Here is a 13393-nt window from a genome sequence, read left to right as displayed (position 1 = left end):
CGTCAGCTCTCAGCAAAGAGGAGGCTCTGAAGAGGGTGGTTCCTCTCCACAGGCAAGTCATTGGAATATCTTTGCAGGTCTCTCATCTCATTTTCACCAGCTATCAGCAGAGAGGATGCGCCTCTCTGCAGCTGGTCATCTCCTCATCTCTCAATCCTCCGCTCTTTTCCTCCTCTGGCAGTTCCCTACCCTGCGCTGACAGAGCCCAGGCCTTTTATGGACCCCAGAGGGGAGGAAGTGCGTGCTGATTGGTCCATGGGCAGCCATGGGCGGGCCTGGAAGAGGCACCACGAGTCCCCACTCCGGTAGGAGAAACTGGCAGCCCAGCCCCCAACCTTCAGGCCCTCTCTGGCCTGAGGGTGGGGCCTTACTGGGGACCCCATCCGCTTCCGCCCGGGACTCAGTCTGCCTCCTACCGCCATTCATGGCCCCGGGTCTTGACTCTAACCCGGCTCCAAGATCGTATCAAGTGCCAAGAGCAGAAAGAGGTTAGCCAGTGGGAGCAGTCACCCCTGAGCCTGCTGGGATGAGGGTGGAGGGGGGGGGGGGGTCCTTCAAGGGGCGTGCGAAGGTGCACGATGCAGAGACACCTGGGTCCTGTGCCTGGGAGGGTGGCCGCAGCTGCGCCCAGGATCTCCCACCACCCCACCACACCCCCGCCTCCAAATGAAAAGGAGCAGGGCTCCCACTTGTTCCCAGTTCCTGCCTGCTTCTTGGAGCCAGAGGCCCAGGTCTGCAGCCGCATATGCCACGGCTGCAGCTGTACCTGAGAGGGCAGATCTTGCCTATTCCCAGCTCCCCTAAAAGCACAGGGAGGCTCGGATCCACAGCTGCAGTTTGGGCAACGGAGCTCTGCCCGGGTAGGCCTGGGTCTGCAGCTGTGGTTTGGGCAGCTGCAGAGGCACAGGGAGCTCACATCCCAACTCAGAAGGGGCGGGGCTCCCATTTGCTCCATGGAGTGTGCAGCCCCAGCTGCACTTCCCTGCTGCAACTGACATGACAGCAGCCAATGCCATCCATCTCCCCTCTGAAGAGGTACACCTAATTGCTGTTAGGATGAAGACGATGACTGCTCTTAACTGCTTCATGCTGACAAGGGGCATTGTTTTGGGAAACCTACAGTCAAATCTCTCAGTGGGTCCTATCTAAAGGTCTCCAGTACAAGGGAGCCACCATCCACGGCTCCATCTGTGTGACCATTTGGAGTTTGATGGCCCATCCCTTTTGTTTCTTCTGAGCTGTAGTCAGAGATCACTGGTTGGTTCACCCTATAATTGTTAAAAGCTACAAATAGCTCAAAGAAACCCTTCCTTGATTCCGAAAAACAGGACATAAGGATCAGCAATGTTCTAAGCAAAAAGCAAAAAGTCAAAAAAGATTGGTCTTCCAATAGTTCAGTTTACCTATTCAACTCCTGTTCACAATCTTCAAAGTTATAAGAAACCTGCACTTGAGGGTTATAATCCATTCTTTGAAGAGGATCAAAATAAGACAACAATTGTCTATGAATGTTAAAATGACCTAGGGCAGTTACAGTCAAAAATATAATTGACAAAGAAATTTGGTCGCCTCTGTGATTTACAATAACCTAACACAATGACCCTAATTATGATTAATAACACAAATTCAGACATCAGAATTCTAGAAATCCCGTACTATTTTGGAACTCATATTAACATTTTTCACTAAAATATAACCCGAAGATCAAACACCACTTTATTTCAATAATCCTATATAACGAAACATATCAAATAATCCTGTTTACCTCTACTTTGGACACTCCAGGGTCCCTCTGCAGCTTCCAAAAGTTGAGAGATAGGAAAGGCAATTTTAAAGCTGTAAACGCTCAAACACTTAATAGAATTTCAGATTACCGTAAGTCATCCGTTTAGCCACAATGATGACTCAAATTTATTTTAAAAAGCAAAACTGTTTACTCATTAAGATAGAAGACCTAGTTTTCCAAATAATCTGTCTCTTGGCCTTCCCTTCTTTTGTTGATGTTTGCAAACAAAAATATTTCATTATACAAAAGTCTTGTTCAAGAGAAAGCCAAATTTCACCCCAATTTTTAAAAAATACAACCTTACAGACCAATCCTCAAGAAACCCTTGTTGTATATTTACCCTAATGTTCAATTTATGGAAAAACCAAATACCTTTTGAATTTAGTCAATATATTTACATGCTTTTATTTTACAAAACGTTTACAAACCTTCCATAACTTGTTTGAACCTTTAGTTTTATCTTATCTCATTTAAAACAATCTTTGAACCCTCTGAACTAGGCAAAAATTTACATTCCCATGCTTTTTCATATTCTTTTACTCAAGACACATTTTACTTTCCTTACATCTTACAAGTAAATCTGTTTTCAGGAGTCTCCATTAGATGTTATAATAGACAAATATAATCCAGACAAAAATGTATGCTAACAATTCTGAAGGATTCCTTTACTTAATTTATGAGTACCTTTTTACTTATAAGCCATTTTGGTTGACACAGCATACATCAGTAAATGCATCTAGACATGTATACACACACACAAACTAAGATCTAATAGCTTGGTACCCTAGCCATGAGACAGCAACATGTGCTCACTGGTTTTACTTTGTGTGCCCCAATAGATAATCCACTGAAGGCTGTAAACCAAAATTTCAGGCAAAACAGTTTCCATATCAATTTGATTTAAAGGTCAAATCTCCCCAGGCTTCGAAGAACACTGGGGCCAAACAGCACCAAAGGAGAATATCACACATTAATGAGGACCCCTACTTAGAACAGCAGCACAAAAGCCTGGATACACGCAATGCCATTCCACTTTCCCATTCAGCAATAAACTCCAGATTCCAGGTAATACTAGCCAAAGAGTGTTGCAACTGTGAGAATGAATTCCAAGGAGGGGTTAGCACTAGACCTCAGAATCTTTGGGCTTCCCCTTTGGAGAGGGGGAGGTCTGGAGGATCTTCTGAGGCATCCCTCTCTGAGATCCAGTCTTACTCTAACCTTAGGTGGGCACCAGGGCCACTTTATGTTTTCCCTCCAGAGGCAATGGCTTACTATGAACTTTAAGGCCATGCTTTCCAATGCTTTCCATTCCACTAGAGTGATAGCCATGAACTAAAAGGAATTACAGCTTTATTTTTCTTTCAAAATATTTAATCTAAGAACTTATTGTCTTTAAGTCAGTTAGAGCTCTTTTATATAAACATGACACACATGACACATATATACCTACACAGACAAACAGACGGAGATCCAGTAGTTGTAAGATTTTCATGTGCCAATCTCCTAGTTGCATTGTTGGCCCTGGGGTGGAGCCCTTCAAGAACCAGGGCCAGGAAAACATGGCAGTTTCAAAGATTTTGAGATCCGTTTTTGTCTTCCGGCTATGGAAGACAAAAGGGATCCATCAGCTCCTAATCCCTGGGGCTCCATGAGGAAAACAGAGATCTTTCCCAAAACGAGCCAGTGGCACCTCCTCCATTTCCCCAAGGAACCCCAGGCCATCAAAAGTTACCTTGGGGCCTCTCATGTGCACATCAAGAGTGGAAAGACAAAAATGGAGAAAAATAATTCAGGCAACTAAAAAGAAAAAAACCTTTTTTCAGAAAAGCAAGATCCACAAAGAGAGAAGACATAAAGGTCTTGTAAATATACATATAGCTTTGATACCAATGAACATCTACTTTAAGCTAACTTTTAACCATAGTGTTCCTTTTTTAAGTTATTTTAAATCTATTACCTGGTCTTAGCCATGCCAAAATGGCCAACTGAATCATGGAGTAGAGAATACAGTGATTTATATCATTCCTGCCACCAGTTTGCACAGAAAGAGAGAAGCCACAGTCTGAATGGCAAGAACCTTTCCCCTTTTGCCAGCATGTCAGGCTTCTGGGTTCCCTTCCCCTGAGCCATGAGCTCTAGAGTCCTGTCCAGTGATTTAGGATGCACTTGAGGAGTGCAGGTTGAAAATGATTGGTTGGTTACCCATCTGGGAAGAGGGGAAAAAGGCATCCCTTTGTTCCTTTCATCATCCCAGCGAACACCCAGGGTATGTGACAAAGAGAAGAAAAGGCATCTCTTTTTCTTCTTCTGACCTTATATCCCTGAGTCCTGGTGACTTGTGCAGGTGACAACTATGGGTACAAGTGCAACCTTCACCCATGAAGTGAGAAGCATAGCTGACAGGAATATTCACACTTACCTGAGTGGAGCCTGGGCCTCCCACTCTTGGTAATCTGTGAGTCCCTTAGACCTTATCTATACCATGGATGTGAGCATAACCTCCATCTGTAAAGTGGGAGGGCCTAATCGGCAAGAATTAGTCATGCTCACTTGCACTGTGACCCTCAACTCCCACTGTCATCTGTCTCAGGTCTAGTGTTCCATTACAGGGCTTCAAACCAAAGTTTGGGATAAAAGATGCCTCAGGAGGGTATATGAACCCTTTAAATTAGTTCCAGATGGCCTTTGTCACATTGCATCTAGCACCTGGCAGAGCCCACTCCTCTGTTGCCTCCCTATCACAAGCAGGTGAAGCTGTGGGGCCAGGTCCTCCTCAAACAAGGGAGATAAAGGCAATCCCAGGAATAGGAGTCCCAGGAATTGGGGTCCTTGCCTAAAAAGGTGACAACTAAGAGTTTTGGCTTTTCCTGAGCTCCTCACAGTCATGCTAAGAGAGGGGGGCCTAGGTTGGAGAGAACTGAAATGCCCACTTGAGTCCAGGAAGAGATCCACTCTCTTTCCCTTGATACCCATAATCACCCAAGGCTCCTGGATGATAATGGCAGTCTGAATCACCAAAGCCAGGGAAAAGAACCCTGAGACCCATAAGCCTTGCTGTACCATTTGAAAGACCAGCCCTGGACCTGGTGACCTGTGTTTCAGGAACAGCCTGCCCTCTGATGGTTTACATTTGCAGCAGTCAGAAAGTGCATCTTAGGAACTCTGGGGTTTCTGAGACTGTATACTGGCTATTAGACCCTCTCCCTTTTTATTCTGTCTCCTTTCCCTCTCTCTCTCGGACCTCCTGATCTCTATTATAAAAGACCAAGGTGGCCACTTTCAGAAGGTCCTCTAAAGTACTACCTGGTCCTATGTCCTGTTTCTGCAGCTTCCTCCTGATATGAGAGGCTGCCTGAGTAACAAACTCATACCCTAGGACCAGCTATCCCTCTACTGAATGAGGGGAGAGAAGGGTGTGTTTTGCCAAGACCCCTCTTAGCCTTTCCAGGAAGGCAGTGGGACTCCAATCGAATCCCTGGTCTACCACAGGTAGCCCAGTGAGATTGCGAGGTCTAATCTCAATCCCTTGCAAAGCACTCTAATATACACACATTAAAGTGTTACCTCTTCAACTCTCCCATTTCATCACTGGGGTCCCATTTAGAGTACTCCAATGGTACTACTGCTATTCTTCCAACTGGATAAGGCTCCTCCCCTTCCCTGGTGCTATACAAGATATAAAGCTCATCCCCAAAATTATTTGCCAGTTGCTGAGAATGGCTTGCTTTTCAGCATCGGTCAGGGTTTGATTCAAAAGTAACATGATATCCTTCCAGGAGAGTTCACATACTAATACTTGGGTTAAGTTCTGGAAGTCCTCTATATACCTCTCAGGGTCATCTGATAATTTGCCAAGATCCCTGATATGGTTTGGCTATGTCCCCATTCAAATCTCAACTTAAATTGTAACTCCCAGAATTCCCACGTGTTGTGGGAAGGACACAGGGGGAGGTAATTGAATCATGGGGGCCGGTCTTTCCCATGTTATTCTCATGATAGTGAATACATCTCACAAAGTCTGATGAGTTTATCATGGGTTTCCACTTTTGCTTCTTTCTCATTTTTCTCTTGCAGTCACCATGTAAGAAGTGCCTTTTGCCTCCCTCCATGATTCTGAGGCCTCCCCAAACATGTGGAACTGTAAGTCCAATTAAACCTCTTTTTCTTCCCAGTCTTGGGTATGTCTTTATCAGCAGCATGAAAACTGGCTAATACAGTAAGTTGGTATCAGTAGACGGGAGCACTGCTGAAAAGATACCCAAAAATGTGGAAGCAGCTTTGGAACTGGGTAATAGTCAGAGGTTGGAACAATTTTGAAGGCTCACAGAAGACAGAAAAATGTATGGAAGTTTGGAACCTCCTAGAGATTTGTTGAATGGCTTTGACAAAATTTCTGATAGTGATATGAACAATAAGGTCTAGGTTGAGGCTCTCAGATGCAGATGAGGAACTTGTTGGGAACTGGGGCAAAGGTCTCTTGTTATGTTTCAGCAAAGAGACTGGCAGCATTTTGCCCCTGTCCTAGAGATCTGTGGAACTTTGAACTTGAGAGAGATGATTTAGGGTATCTGGCAGAAAAGAAATGTCTAGGCAGAAAAGCATTCAAGAGGTGAGTTGGGTACTGTAAAAAGTATTCTCTTAAAATGGAAACAGAGCATAAAAGTTCAGAGAAATTGCAGCCTGATGATGCAGTAGAAAAGGAAAACCCATTTTTTGAGAAGAAATTCAAGCAAGCTTTAGAAATTTACATAAGTAGCAAGAAGCCTAATGTTAATCCCCAAGACCATGGGGAAAATGTCTCCTGGCCATGTCAGAGACCTTCACGGCAGCCCCTCCCAACACAGGCCCAGAGGTCCAGGAGGAAAGAGTGATTTCTTGGGTTGGGCCCAGGGTCTGTGTGCTGTGTGCAGCCTAGGGATTTGGTGCCCTGTGTCCCAGCCACTCTAGCCATGGCTGAAAGGGGCCAATGTACAGCTCAGGCTGTGGCTTCAGAAGGTGTAAGCCTCAAGTCTTGGTAGCTTCCACATGGTGTTGAGCCTGCCAGTGCACAGAAGTCAAGAAGTGAGGTCTGGGAACCTCTGCTTAGATTTCGGAAGATGTATGGAAACACCTGGATGCCCAGGCAGAAGTTTGCTGCAGTGGCAGGACTGTCATGGAGAACTTCTGCTAGGGCAGTGCAGAAGGGAAATGTGGGATCAGAACCCCCACACAGAAAATCAACTGATTCTCCTGCCTCAGCCTCCAGAGTAGCTGAGATTACAGGCTCCCACCACCATTTGCAGCTAATTTTTGTACTTTTAGTAGAGACAGGGTTTCACCATGTTGGCCAGGCTGATCTCAAACTCCTGACTTCAGGCAATCCAGCTGGCTTGGCCTCCCAAAGTGCTAGGGTTACAAGTGTGAGCCACTGCACCCAGCTGAGGCCAGCGCTTTTATGGACCTTAGAGAGGGGAAGTACATGTGAATGGGTCCATGGGCAGTCATGGGTGGGCCAGAAGAGGCACTATGAGTCCCCACTCTGGTTGGAGAAACTGGCAGCCCAGCCCCCAGCCTTTGGGCCCTCCCTAGCCTGAGAATGGGACCTTACTGGGGACCCCACCTGCTTCCGCCCAGGACCCTGTCTGCCTCCTGCTGCCTTTCATGGCCCCTGGGCTTGGCTCCAACCCTGCTCCGAGATTGGAGGTACCAGGAGCGGAGAGAGGCCAGGCAGTGGGAGCAGATACCCCTGAGCTTGCAGGGATGGAAGGGGAATCCTTCCTGGGGCACCCAAGGGTGCAGGCTGCAGAGACACTCCGACCCTGCACTTGGGAGGGTAGCTGGATCCACATTTGCAGTTTGAGTGGCCTGCATCCTAGAGCAGGAAGGCCTGAGTCTGCAGCTGCAGTTTGGGCAGCTGCAGTGGCGTGGGAAGCTCCCATCCCAACTCAGAAGGGGCAGGGCTCCCACTTGCTCCTGCTGCAGCAGGCATGATGGCAGCAGGCACTGCCATCAGAACTATACAGGTGGGTAAAATTCCTCTGTTATAATCATGAGACAACAATCCAGAGAACGAAGGAGGCTTGCACAAAATTCCTTATGACAAAGGAATAGGGAAACCAACTTCCTTACTCCATGACCAGTATTCCTGCCACTGAAGCAGGCACCCATCTATCTGCTAACTTATGGTAGATTTATGTGCCTATATGTAACCTATTTTACTGACTACTTCTAGGTTGTTAGATTTAAGAAACAAAAAGCACATCTTCTGATTCTTTTCCTAGAACCCTAGCATATAGAAAGTACACAACAAATGCCTAATAATGATAGCAAACATTTAGTGATAGAATATGATGCCACAGTTAATTATTTTAGCACTTCATGTGAACTATACTCTGTACTTAAAACAGTCCTATATGTTAGGCACTTTCATTATCTGTATTATATGCAAATGTTTAAAATGAGGAAATGAAGACTCAGAAGCTCAGTAATGTTCTCACGGTCTCAAGTGAACTTGGGCAACTGACCATGCTCTAAGACCTGGTCACACAGTGTGGTCCACAGACCAACAGCCAGAACAGCTGGTTAGAAATGCAGATTCTCAGGCCTGATGAAGCATGATCTGCATTTTAACAAGATCTTCAGGTGATTTGTGGGTGGACTGAAGTTTGAGAATCTCTTCTCTAAGTCAGCACACTGTTCTCTCTGTTGATCACATTAAAAAAAAAAAAAAAAAAAAAGGAGTAGGTGATCAATTGCCTTCTGGGCAATGCAAGAAGTAAACTGGTCAGATGAAAATTGTGTTCTAAAGAAAAGGATTGAAGTGTCCATTCCTATAAATTATACCTGTTTCAAAAACGAATGCCCATTTTTTCTCCTAGATTTTATACTGATTTCAGTGCCCCTACAGGCTCCTAAAACTATCTCACTAAAAATGTCTAAGATCTATATCTATACTCTGAGCAGCATGATAAATACAGAAGCAAACGCTTCTGGACTGAGTAACAGAGCTATAACTCGGCCTGGGCTTTGCTTATGACGCATCTAAAGTGTGTTTTTAGGCAAGAGACAGAGAGGAAATTGCCATCTGCTTGGTAACTTGTGAGTTACTATTTCCCGAAAATCTAAGCTTTTTCCAATTCCATTAACATGAATAAAAAATACAAACTTAAGGCAATAGTTACTGTTGCCCCTGGAAAATGCCCAACTTTCTTGACATCTTCAGAGACAGCAGAGACTACCAGGACTCGTTCAAGGGGCTAGAATTATTTTGTGGTTGGTTACTATTTTTTCATATTTTTAATATAAATTATCATCAAATAATCAAAATTAGGGTTTTGGCCTAAGTCATCTCTTTTTCTTGGTCCATGGAAATGTATCCCACTGAGTCAGGGAGATGAGAATCTGAGTAAGCATCTTACCTATACTTTCATTAGAAGGTGGCAAAGACAAATCATCTCCTTCTTTTGTAACTATATCCTTTTGGGGCTTTGACTGATTGCAACTCCTCCTACATCAGTTTTCTCAATGGTCAGATAAAGATGGTAGCATCTAGCATTATTGGATCTTGATGAAGATAATTCTCCTTTATTATGCTAACCTATTCATAGAGCCACTAACCTAATGGTTTCCCAACAATGATGAGGATAGTAAAACTCTGTGAGCTAATCAATCTTCAGATCCATTTCTCAAACAGTCTGATTCAGTAGGTCAAGGATAAGGTGCAAAAGTCAGCATTTTAAAGAAGTTTTCCAAATGATTTTAAACCAGATGCTCTAGACACCATAATCTGATATCTCTTTCCAATTCTTCTTGGCCACTTTCCATGTAGTAAAAATTTTAACTCTATAAGACAAATATAAGTCCCCAAAACAAGTTAAGCCTAAATTTGAGATGATACTTAAGCACTTGTGGGCAAATTCCATGATATGTTCTTATGGGTCTGAACCTCAAAAATATACTTAGAATGGGGAAAAAAAAAAAAAACCCTCAAAGAGGCAGGACCAACCAAGACTTGAAAAACTTTGCCTTGGATTGGTGTGAGCATGAGTTAAATGTATCCGTTTGAGTCTCAGGTCTTAACCCAGCTCACAGTTGAGGGACCACTACTCTGCTGCAACACTGTGCAGGGAACCCCAGAGCTTCACACACCCTACTTCTGTCAGAGGTTCTGCTCAGTGTATCCAACTATTATTAAAATAGCAGCAGATTCTACTCATGTTTTTTTAAACTTGACTTGTCATTGTCAACAACTTGATTTAAATTCCTTTTTACTTTCAGTGGTAGCTGTTCTACTCCTATGATCCCTCAGAGCTGACAGTGGTGCTAACTTCTCCAAGACTGCCTGCATAATCACACCCTGCTTGTTTTGCACTGGGCTCGTGTAACATTCATTTATTTACTCCGTAAAAGCAGATCTCAGGTCACGGGAATATCTTACCATTCACTATCATAACTGAGCTGCTTTCAGATTTCTCCTTGTCTTTCTCTCCCACATCTAAAGTTCCTTCTCTACTAATGAGAAAGAAATTGTGTTGAAAAACAATGTCTGCTGTATGTATATATCAAGATTCAAAATAAAAAGTGCATACTAACTACTAGGTTTCAGACCCTGTGGTAATTGCAGTAATATGAAAATTCAATTTTTATTTTATTAATAATACTAATAAAAGCTGTCACTCAATAATAGTGTCAATAAACTATATTAAACAATTTTTAGATTATATAATTTTTTTCACATTATGTGACATTATGTGATTAAATTTTATAACAATCTGGGTGAATCATATGTTAGTATTCCTACTAAGAATTTTAAATTAAGAGGTAACTGATACGGTTTGCTTTGTGTCCCCACCCAAATCTTATCTTGAATTATAATCCCCATAATCCCCACATGTCAAGGGATAAACCAGGTGGAAGTAATTGGATCTTGGGGGCGGTTTCCCCCATGCTGTTCTCATAATAGTGAGTGAGCTCTCACAAGATCTGATGGTTTTATACATGTTTGGTAGTTCCTCCTGCATTCATTCTCCCTTCTGCCACCTTTTGAAGACGGTGCCTTGCTTCCCCTTTGCCTTCCTCCATGACTGTAAGTTTCCTGAGACCTCGGCAGCCATGCTGTACTATGAGTCAATTAAACCTCTTTCCTTTCTAAATTACCTAGTTTCAAGCAGTTCTTTATATCAGTGTGAGAACAGACTAATACAGTAACTGCCATAGATTAATTGACCCAGTCAAGGTTTAAATCCAGGTCCATCAGAGACCAAAGTTGAGTGTTTTGTCACCACCATCTTTCCTCTCCCAGAGGAGGATAATGTGACAGCAGAACCTGATGGAGAGGTTAAATGCCAGTTGAGATTGGCAGCAGAGTGGGCTGCTAATTCCCTGGATGGATTATGACAATGTCCTTACCTCCCAGCTATTTTGGTTGACCTTGAAACCCCTCACATTTCTAACAACACATGAAACTTTGAGTTAACTCTAGGGTCACGCTAGTGGAAAGGCATAATAGTTTCTGGTATTATGTGGCCCTTCAGAAAAGGATAAAGTTCTTCTATAATAAATGAGACCATATATTTTCCAAACTGAGAAAAATTTGAGAATCAGAGGGATTATCATCAATATTTACACCTAGACATTAGGCAAAAGCCATGACTGTGCTGGGCAAACTAAGAAGCATGATTATTATATGCTTATATAATATATAGCATATATAGTTTTTATATGCTTATCTCTCCAAATTCACAGCCACTAGCTGAATGTGTTCAAGAATATGAAACACAAGTGTTGTTAGAGAAAAGACAAAATGAAGGTGGGGAAAGGGGCCTCTTGAGTGCACCAAAGTTAGCATTACTACCAGACCAATATGAAAGGGGTGTGGAGAAAAAGCTATGCAGTGAAAGGAGACACATATAAAGAAAGACAAGAAAAAAATTTCCAACTTTCCCATAGTACATTAAGTTTGACCTTGTACCATCGATCTAATCAGTATGGTGACACATGCTAAGAGCAAGATTTTTCAAGTTCCTCGTAATTTTATCCCTAGGCATTGCAACTACTACTAGGACAACTGTGGTCTACCTTTCTCTTTAAACAAAGAGGCTGAGGACAAATGTGTCAGCCACAGGCAGGTCATAGCTTATATCAGAAATATAAGGTGACAGCTAACCATATTCCAAAGAGTCCCTCAAGCCATAAGGCCACAGAGAACATGGCTTCCACTGGATTCTAAAGCTGACTTGCCATGAGTTTGATCATTAACTGTGGTTTCCGAATTGCTACTCCGGTCTTTTTTATTCAAGGTGACAGCTCCCTTTTTTGAAAAATGTGAATTCTTAGCAGCAAAGATACACAGATGCTCTCTGCATCTTTTCTCTCCTCTCAGCCATCCTTTGGAGAATGAAGTACACATATTAGGAGAATAAAGTAGGTCTGATCTTGTATTAGGAACTGAGAATTCGATTATGAATTAGACATGGTTTTTGCTTTGGGGGAAATTCATCCTTATTTGATGAAACAAATACACTTATAGGAAATTCAATATATCATTGTCATGTTGCCAAAATTTATTTTATGCCAGGCATTACACAAATATCTTGGTTAATCTCACAATCAACCTAGTAAGGTAGGTTTTATTGCCCCAATTTATAGATCACATGTTGTGAGTCACAGAGCCAAGATCTCAACAAAAGTCTGTCTCATTCTGCACTCATTCTACTGTTCAGTCTCCAATGGCTTCCCATTTTACTCACGGGAGAAGCCAAAGTCCTCACTGTGACCTAAATGACCCTATTATTGTTTGCCATATTTATGGGATTTCCCCCGGTCTGAACACATGATAGAACTGTACTTCCTGACTCCATATTTTAGGTCAATCCAACTAATCAATTCATTCCAATGAACGATGTGTGGAAATAACGTGCATTAATTTCAGGCTGAGCATTGCTTCCCCAAGGGGTGACCCAGCAGAAATCTCTTTTTATTTTTTCCACTATAATAGCACAGATATTTGTTGCTCTATAGTCAGAGTCCTAGAGTGAGGAAGACAGTGAGGATGTGGGAGCAGAGGTCCCTTCTTGCTCACGATGAAAATTAGGCGAGTGGAAGAAGTGACTGAGATTTCAGTTTGTTAATTATTGCATGTTGGCTGCCTAACCTCTCTTGATTGATACAGCTGCTTTATTTTTTTTTTTCTTTAACATATCACCATACATCTTACTGTGTAGTTTACTTATTTATCATGGTATTTTCTGTCACCCACATGAGAATATTAGCTTCATGAAGGCAAGGAGTAAGTTTAGCCAATTTTCTTCACTACTATATTCCCCGTGGCAAGAACAGTGCATGGTTTGTTGTAGGAAATCAGTAAGTCCTTGTTGAATAAATAGAATCAAGCTACCTCATTACATCTATGAGTGATAACACAAAGTTATGTTCGGGGAGCTATTAAAACACACAAAAAGAGTGATTCAAAATGAAGCTGGACTTGTGTCTTTCCCTCGTGTGACCCCAGTGTTTAGTGAGTGTCTGCATTGTGGGAACTCTATATATGATTGTTGAGCTGTTACAATGAAGAGCCGCTACTGTGGTTTTCATAACTAAATAACTCACCAGGCAAACTTGCATTAATAA

At 42.8% G+C, this 13393-nt stretch overlaps 1 long non-coding RNA gene across 1 annotated transcript; it reads left to right on the top strand.

Annotated features, from left to right (window-relative positions):
* Positions 1-2770: 2770 nt before the first annotated feature.
* LOC139358327 (uncharacterized) lies at positions 2771-10216 on the top strand. The gene is made up of 3 exons (XR_011613099.1): positions 2771-2851; positions 5861-5926; positions 10043-10216. It is a non-coding gene; the product is annotated as an uncharacterized lncRNA (long non-coding RNA).
* Positions 10217-13393: the final 3177 nt, after the last annotated feature.

Source organism: Macaca nemestrina, chromosome 14 (assembly GCF_043159975.1).
Source record: "Macaca nemestrina isolate mMacNem1 chromosome 14, mMacNem.hap1, whole genome shotgun sequence".
Taxonomy (NCBI): domain Eukaryota; kingdom Metazoa; phylum Chordata; class Mammalia; order Primates; family Cercopithecidae; genus Macaca; species Macaca nemestrina.
The sequence above is the reverse complement of the archived record's forward strand: the minus strand, read 5'-3'. Positions and strand labels throughout refer to the sequence as shown.